General features: G+C 52.6%; 1 non-coding gene across 1 annotated transcript; it reads left to right on the forward strand.

Annotated features, from left to right (window-relative positions):
* Positions 1 to 7,404: 7,404 nt before the first annotated feature.
* On the forward strand, positions 7,405 to 7,476 carry TRNAQ-CUG (transfer RNA glutamine (anticodon CUG)). Its single transcript has one exon. It is a non-coding gene; the product is annotated as a tRNA-Gln (tRNA).
* The last annotated feature ends 1,499 nt before the right edge of the window (positions 7,477 to 8,975 follow it).

An 8,975-nucleotide genomic window follows, 5' to 3' on the forward strand; every position in this document is an offset into this window, starting at 1 on the left:
AGCGGGCTCAAACAGGAAGAACGGTAGCCCATGTGAAGGGAGATTGACGGGAACCTGGGGAATCTACCCTAGTGGAGCCACTGGTTATAATTAAGCTACGGAAAACACAACAAGAGGCAGAATTTTTGGTAGATACAGGAGCAACATACTCGGTTCTGAATCAAGCTTTGATGCCCCTGGGAGATGATTATGTCATGGTGAAAGGAGCGACTGGCCAAAGTGAAAAGGCATATTTTTGTAAACCTTTAGAATATAAATTAGGAAAACAGTGGGGCATTCATAAATTTTTATATATGCCCAACTCCCCAAAGGCACTTCTGGGAAGGGACTTGTTGGAACAATTGGGAGCAAAAATTGTATTCAAAAAGGGAGAAATTACTCTGGAGGTAAAAGATCAACAATATATTCAAATATTGAGCCTAACCTTAACCAGTCTACCCCTAGAAGGAAGCATTAACGAGGACATCTTAAACCAAGTGTACCCCGGGGGTATGGGCTACCGATGCACCCGGGAGAGCGAAAAGTGCTCCACCTGTTGAAGTTAGGATACGCCGTCACCACCAGCCAAGAGGTAATAGAATCAGGGGCTCTTCCCATGAACACCTCCGCACAGAAGGCAGAAATAATTGCTCTAACCCGCGCCCTGGAATTGGCCCAGGGCAAAGTTGTGAACATTTATACAGACTCAAAATATGCCTTTGGAGTTGTACACGCACATGGAGCAATTTGGAAGGAGAGAGGACTATTGAGTTCTCAAGGGAAAAATATCAAACACGCAGAAGAAATTCTGAAGTTACTGGAAGCTGTCCAGCTCCCTAAGAAAGTAGCAATTATGCATATTAAGGCACACCAGAAAGTGAGCTCAGATTTGGAAAAAGGGAATGAGCTGGCGGACAGAGAGGCAAAACAAGTGGCCAAAACAAAGGTGAAAATAGAAGGGGCCTTAATTCCTGATAGGCAGATCTCCCTAGAAGGTAAGCCAGAATACACCAAGGAAGATCAGAAGCTCGTTACAGATTTAGAAGGGTCATATAATGAAGAGGGGTGGGCTCATACCCCACAGGGAAAGCTCATCGTTCCCTCTTGCTTATTTTGGCATTTGATACGGGAGGAACATAGGAAAAGACATTGGGGAACAGAGGCTCTGTATAATCATTTGGTAAGAGAAATTGTGGCTAGAAATTTATACACCACGGTGAGACAGGTGACACAACAGTGTGATCTTTGCCTCCAGACTAATCCTAAGAATACCCCCAAGCCGGAAATGGGCCAGATTGGAAAAGGCAATGGGCCTGGACAGCAATGGCAAATTGATTTTACAGCACTTCCAAGAAAAGGGGAGTATCGATAATTTATTGGTATTAACTGATACCTTTTCAGGTTGGACAGAAGCATTCCCAACAAGAACAGCTAAAGCTCGGGAGGTAACTAAAATACTGGTACAAGCGATGATACCACGTTTTGGGGTTCCAGCAACCATATCCTCTGACAGAGGACCACATTTTGTCTCAAAAATAGTACAACAAATTAGCCACCACTTGGGTATAGATTGGCAGCTTCATACTCCATATCACCCCCAGTCGAGTGGTCAAGTGGAAAAAATGAACCACTTAATCAACCAGCAAATTGTGAAATTAAGACAAGAAGCAAATTTGACATGGCCTCGGTCTCTCCCTTTAGCCCTTCTGCGTATACCAACAAGACCAAGGGCAAAAGAAGGACTGAGCCCCTTTGAAATCCTGTATGGACAACCCTATGGGATACAGAGAGGGGTGTCTGTACAAGCGGGGGATGAAGTTATGACTTCTTACATGGTGGCATTAGGTAAGCAACTTAATAAAATCAGGGAGCATGTGGTAGGGACTCGAGGGAGAGGTTTGGATGGGCCTGTGCATAATATTCAACCAGGAGATTATGTGTATATAAAGTCTCTTACAGAAAAAACTCTGGAGCCGCAGTGGACCATTTCAAGTATTACTTACCTCCTTCACCACAATTAGGATCAAGGAACAGAACGCTTGGATTATCACACCAGAGTGAAAAAGACACCCAAAACTCCATGGAAAATCCTGATGGACACTTAGTTTTCACACGGTGATATGGGCAACCGTGGGGACAAGGAGCGTAGCATGGGATGGGAACGTGTTCGTTCAACTCACAAGATAATACTTCATGGGGATTTTCTGAGGTATGGGAAAAACTAACTTCCTGGTTGCCAAATTTAACATGGCTAAAACAACTGTTTGTGCCACCAAATATTTTGAGAGTATGCTAGATAGGGAAACAATGTATTAGAACTACTAGGATTAGATATAGTAAAAGAATTTACTATTTCCTAGAAAAGGGGGGACTGAGACAAGGGGAGTCAGAAGAATCTCAGTAGACATAATAAAGGGGGATGAAAGATGATGTTTAGCGCTTACATTGTTGAAATTAGCTGAGGCAGAGACAGTCCTTGATAAGAAGAGCTGGCCCCAAGAGCTAGCCAATGAGGGAGAGACAGTTCCTGATAGGAAGCAGGAGCTGGCCCCAAGAGCGAGGCAAGACTGGTCTTGCGGCTTGGGTAAGTACCAAGAAACCACTGAGCCTGCGCAAGAAAAGAGGCTACTAGCGGTGACGAAGAGGAGTCATCTATCTTCATCTCTGCGGCCACCAGACGACCACCATAAAGAGGCACTGCGCAAGCGCAGTTGAGAGAAGACTATGGAAATGACCTCTTGGAGCTAATTTTAATATGAAGCGGGGATAGGTCATGCATATGTATAGGTGTATTGTGAATATATAACACCTGACTTTAAAAACTTGAACTGCTGAGTCAGGCACGCATGACTTGGTGAGACTACCCCCCGTGCTGAATGAACATACCCACTTTACAATCTCACTGATTGTGGAGTCTCTTTTCCACACGTCAGTACATACACGCAAACGCACATGCACCTGCATAGTACGTGCGCAGCTGGCCCACATATGAACGCAGATGGGGAGTGTGACCATTACCAGCAGCCAGCAGCTGGAGTTTCCGTAGCCAACAGCTCACAGGCAGAGAAGCACACCCACGTGCCAGCCGGTTGAGGTCGTGTGTATGTGTGCAGGGGGCTGGAAGGAGGAGGTGGGATAGTCTGTGAAGCGGAGGAGCAGGCAAGAGGGCAGTTGGTGACCTGGCAGAGCAGGAGGCAGTCAGGAATGGGACGTGGAGGAGCAGGAGGGAGGCCAGGCTCTGGGCTGGAGGAGCGGGAGGCAGCAGTGCATGCAGGAGCGTTGAAGGTATAGTGGTGAGCATAGCTGCCTTCCAAGCAGTTGACCTGGATTTGATTCCTGGCCAACACAGACCAACTTTTCTTCTGCCTGGCTCCACAGTGCCTTCCCCATTTAGCAACAGCAGGCTGCAGCGGCTGCTTTGTACCATTCTGAGATTCTCAGGCAGTGTTGAAGCACTGCAGCAGGTGCCCGAAGAACTTTGTTTGGGATTTTCCATGCCTGGGTATCACACTCAAGTTTCAGTGGGGCTCAGGCACTGTGCTACCTGCTCTAGCTTTGGGGCTAGCCCTGCTTTAGGCAGGCATTTGGACTAGTGACCCCCTGAGATGCCTTACAGTCTACCTCCTTCCATGAAGCAACAAGTCCCAGAGAGCTGTGCCCTCCTTCCTCCTCTACATCACAGGCAGTAAGTCAGCCTCTTCCCCGCAGGAATGGGGGCCCACTCATTGCTCTGCACTTGGCACATCTCCTGTCCTTTTGCCTTGACTCTCCAGACCCTTTCCCATACACTGACTCCTTGAGACCGACACAGCGTTCCCCCAGGTGTTGGTGTTGCACAACCCTCCTTGCCCAGCATTCCCAGCCCCGAGCAGGGAAGAAGGAAGCACCCTTGTTGCCCCAGGAACCGTCCATCAGGCAGCGCTGCAGGCCAAGTGCTTGGCAGCGCTGCAGGCCAAGTGCTTGGCAGTGCTGCAGGCCAAGTGCTTGGCTTGCCATCCCCTGAGGCTCTGGAGGGAATGGAGGAAGTCACGGGAAAGGTAGACGTGTGCCTGGAAACCTTGACAGGACACTGGCGTGCGTAGAGCCGTAGTTCACTGACGGTTCCTTTGGTTGCTCCCCTGAAGGAGTGCCTTGGGCTTTGGGAGATGTGTCAGAAGTGTGCTGCCCCTGTGCTGGGTACTCCAGTTCCATGTGGTACGAAGCGCGTGTAGGAGCTGCGGTCGCCAGTCCACAGCCCTTGGTGGGAGCAAGGCAAGGGTGCTCCCAGGATACAGCTCCCCCTGCAGCAGTGCCAGGAGGAGGCTGGCTGAGGTGGGCTGGCTCTGGCAGCTGCAGGGCACGGACCAGCAGCAGCAGCAGCAGCAGCGGGTCAGGATGGCCAAGTGGTCTAAGGCGTTGCGTTCAGGTTGCAGCCTCCCTGGGAGGCATGGCTTCGAGTCCCACTCCTGACAGGCTCTTCTCTCTGGCTGCCCCCCTTCATGGCTTCTCTCTCTTCAGTGGAGGCTTCTTGCCCCTCTGGGGGCTCTGCTCAGCCTGCTGACCAGGTCTTGCTGCAGTCCCAGCTCCTGTAGAAGGAGAAACGGGCGTACCCATGCTGCCCCACCAGTAGCAGGTGGGTAGGCCTAGAACAGAATCATGGAAGGAGGGGAGCCCCTGGGGAACTCCATTTTCCACTCTCCCCTACAAAAGTCACTTTCTGCATGCCTCTCCTCTCCCCTGCAATGTGGAGCTTTCGGCTTTCTTCAAACATTCACCCACAAAATCCTCTCTCCCTGCTTCCGCTTTCCCCTCCAACAACCCTTCTGGTTGGAGGGCATTTCAGGGAGTCAGAGAGTGCATCCTCCTGCTTCAGGCAGGCTCCCACCAGCTGATCAGTGCTTTGTCCTTTCGGGTCATAAAATACCTTGACGACAGACGTTTCACAGCCTCTCTGGACCCCTGTTCCCATGCTTAGGCACCCTCCGGGTGACCATTTGTGTTTGTGTAGCCAGTCACAAACTGCCTGCTCAACTTCTGACCGTGGCGCTCATCCTCCAGCCATCGCAGTAGCCTCCTGGAGTAGGCACCAGGAGGCTCCTATTAGATCCCCGCTAAGCATTTTCATCTCCCAGCTGAGCAAGCCTTGGGTCCTCAGCCTCTCCTTACAAGGCCCCTCCACCCCCTGACTATCCTAGGGATCCTCCGCGGAACTTGCTCCAGTTTATCATCAGCTTTCCTTGGTTCCCCAGATAGTCCTTCTTCCCCCGTTTTGGAGATGGGGCAACTTTTCCCTCTCCTTAGTCGTCAGGGAGCTCCTCTGCCCTCTGCTCCCAAAGCTGGAGAGCCCCTGCAATACGTCCTTCCCTCTTTCAGGCCCAGTGGCACACTCTGTAGGTGGCAATCCAGGATGTGGCATTGACCAGCAGGATTTCAACCCAGAAAGCTTCCCTGAGCTGGCAGTTCCTCACCAGCAAACACGGACAGCACCAGTGGGAAGAGGGACAGGTGGGAGTAAAGGCCCACCAGTAAGAGGCCAACAGGGGCATGGCAGGCTCTCTCCAACACTGCTGACAGGACAGAGGCATCCTCACGCAATCCCACCACAGGTTGCACGAGCACTGGTGGCATTTTTCAGAAGGACCGCAGTCAGGAAGTAAGAGCCACCGAAGAGGTCCTCCTGTGCACACAGGAAGAGGAAGAGGGGACATGCACAGGGTGGTATCAGAGCATGCCGGAGCATGTCGGGATTGAGGGAGATGCTGAAGGAGCTGGGATTGTTCAGCCTGGAGAATAGACGGTGAGGGGGCTTCTGCTATATTAAGGTAGCTCACTGGCTTGCCAAGGCCTGCCCTGGGCCAGAAATTTCTTGGGAGTGCAGGACACAGGAGTGGCTTGGCCTCCTGCGTGAGCCAGCCTGGCCTGAGCTGCAGCTCCCAGGAGCTGGGGAGCTCTGGGAGATCTCTGGCTGCCCATTGAAGCCTGTAAGGGGGGCAGAAAGTGTCCTCCCCGCAGTGTCCCGCAGGGAGGAGCAGCATCGGAGGCTACAGTGGACGGAACATTTGCCGTGACCTTGGGGAAGCAAACAGTCTGGGGACCATGGCAGCCCCAGCAGGCAGTGCTGCCAGGAAGGAAACCAAGGACAAAATGCCCCGAGCAAGGAAGCTGCCTTGTGGACACTGGCCCACACAAACCACTGGCCCAGAACCCTTTCTCCCCGAGTGCTGGGTGAGACTAGCAGAGCCCCAGGAAGACCCTCCATTGCTTGGAGAAACGCTGTCTCAGCCCCAGAAGGGACATCCCTCCTCCTGCAGCGGCACAGCATCCGCATGGGAAAGGGCCGTCCCTTTCCCCGTGCTCCAGCCCCTGGAGTGGGGGGTCCCTCCACCTCTTTGCAAGACCTTCAGAGACTGGGCCCTGCTCTTGCTGCTCCCAGGCACTCCTCCCACCCTGCTCGGTCCTGCAGATCCCAGGGATGGATGAGGAAAGCCCTCAGCAATGCTGCTTCTCCGCGACATGCGTTCAGATTTGTGACTCTCTGGAATTTTAACCCTTCTCCAGCGACTAGGTGTTTCTCACACCCTCTCTGAATGTAACTCGCCATTTGAAATCTTAGGCTTGGGCACAGCAGCCTGGTCTGTCCTGTGGGTTCAGAAGTACCAGCTGCAAGCCCAGTGCTTTGGGCAGTCCAAAGGTACCAGGCAGTTGCGTCCTCAGTGTCCTGGGCTAAGTCTGAGATCTAGTAGAGTGTCCCCGCATGTGTTTCCTCCTGTCTGACTGCTGGGAGGAAGGGCCCTGCTCTCAACACACAGACTCAAACCCTGGCGCAAGGAGGATAGCTTCAGTGCAGCTTCTCCCCACTGTGTGCATGGACCCTTGGCCAGGTGGACCCAGGGCATGTGGGAGAGCTGCCTTGAGCTAATAGTAGAATTCACCTAAGTCTGGACCGGTCTGGAGCAGCCTCAGGAGAGAAAAACCTCATTCTCACTGAGGGAAAGGGCTGCTTTGGGGCAGAAGGGGACAGCGTGTCCTGCAGAAGAGGACCAGGGTCTGAAGTCAGCCAGGACTGTGCCAGCAGAGGAAGGCAGTCCAGCTTGTGCAACCCATAACAAGCTGCCTTGGGTCCTCCTGCTAGCTCTTCTCTCTGCTGAACCTCATCCCCTGCCCTCTGTCTTGGTCGCTTCCTTTGGCAAGGTCAGGAGCTTGGCTAGGACCGCAACCAAGAGTAAGGATATGTGGTTAACGGCTGCTTAGCATGAGGTACAAGGTGAGAACAGGACAGGCAATAACTTACAGAGGCAGACTGGGAGGCTGTCCAACATGGGGGTGAAGGGAGGCAGCAGCAGAGACGGCAAGGAAAGACTGGGAGATGGAGAGACTGCCAGGCTCAGCCAGGAGCATGTGGCTCGGCAAGGGTGGCCACAGGGGAAGGACCACACCTGTCCAGGAGGTCCCATGGTGTAATGGTGAGCACTCTGGACTCTGAATCCAGCGATCTGAGTTCAAATCTCAGTGGGACCTTGAGCTTTTGGCTCCCTCAGGGCTTTCCTCAGCATGCTTACACATTTAGCTCTCTTCAACTACCTGAAGGGGGGTTGTAGTGAGGTGGGTGCTGCTCTCTTCTGTCAGGTGGCTGGAGATAGGACGAGAGGAAAGGGCCTCAAGTTTTGAGGCAAGGGAGATTTAGGTTAGATATTAGGAAAAAAATCATTACTAAGAGGGTTGTCACACATTGGAATAGGCTGGCCAGGGAAGTGGTTGAGTCACCGTCCCTGAAGGTATTCAAAAAGCGAGCGGACGGGGTACTCCATAACATGATTTAGTGGGCATGAGTGATGGTTGGACTTGATGATCTTGAAGGTCTCTTCAAACATAAATGATTCTATGATTAGCAGCCTTGCCTTGCTGTCAGGGCAATGGTTTAATGCACTCTCGTCTTCCTTCCTTTCCTGTGCTCCCAGCCCTGGGACTGACACCAGTGCCCCTTCTGCTGCCCTGTGCCCACCAAACCTCTGCAGCTTTCCTGAGCGCTGGACCTCGCCCCCTCTCTGCTCCCTTGGTCTTGAGGGCTGCTCCTGGATGAGGGCATCCAGCAGGGGCTCAGAGAATCACACAACACCTGAGGTGGAGAGCATGCACTCCAAGCCTGGCTCAAAGCAGCCTCAAGTGGAGGAGGCTATTCAGGGCCTTGTCTGCTTGGATGTGGGACACCTCCAAAGATGGAGATGCTACAACACTCCCTGGGCAACCGTTTCCCGTCTTTCATTACCACTGTGTGTGGCAGTACTTGTATTCCCACCCCTGTCCATTGCTTCTGGTGCCATCCATTTCTCTGAGGCTTTTCTGTCTTTCTCTTGCCTGCTTGTTTATTTGTGGTGCTCTGGTATCAGTTCAGGGAGCTCCACCCACAACTGGCAGTGCCCCGTGCATGGGGACAGACTCACGGTCGTGGGAGAGAGCCTTTATCCTGGGGTCGGCTGGGATAGAGTTTACTTTCACAAGGAGCTGGAGGAGGCCCAGACAGGACAGCTCACCCAAACTAGCCAAGAGGGTATTTGATACCGTATGATGTCATGCTCAGTATATAACTGGGGGAGCTGGCACTGGAGGGGTGAAGGGATCACAGCTCAGAAATGGGCTGAGCATCAGGTTCTGTGCGGTGAGCAATTGCACTGTGCGTCACATGCTTTATATATTCTTTGGACAGCAAGCAGCCGTGTGGTGCTTAGTTGCCAGCTGGGCTTAACCCACGACAACCTTGCAGCTATGTTGGCGAACTGAGCGGGGAGGAGAACAAACCACCACGAGACTCCAGCTGTGCTGCACAAAGTCTTTAATGAGAAGGAGGAAATGCAGTGGCACGGAACAGAGACCGAGAAACACGTCTGCTGGGTTCAGGGAGGCACAGAGAATGGCCCATAGCCCAAGGACAAGCTCCAGGCAAAGCGCTTGCCTTTCCCCATTTCGATCCAGCCGGTGGCAATGCCAGCCCACCAAGAGCAGGCCCTAACTCCGGCACG

This window comes from Buteo buteo, chromosome 13 (assembly GCF_964188355.1).
Source record: "Buteo buteo chromosome 13, bButBut1.hap1.1, whole genome shotgun sequence".
Classification (NCBI taxonomy): domain Eukaryota; kingdom Metazoa; phylum Chordata; class Aves; order Accipitriformes; family Accipitridae; genus Buteo; species Buteo buteo.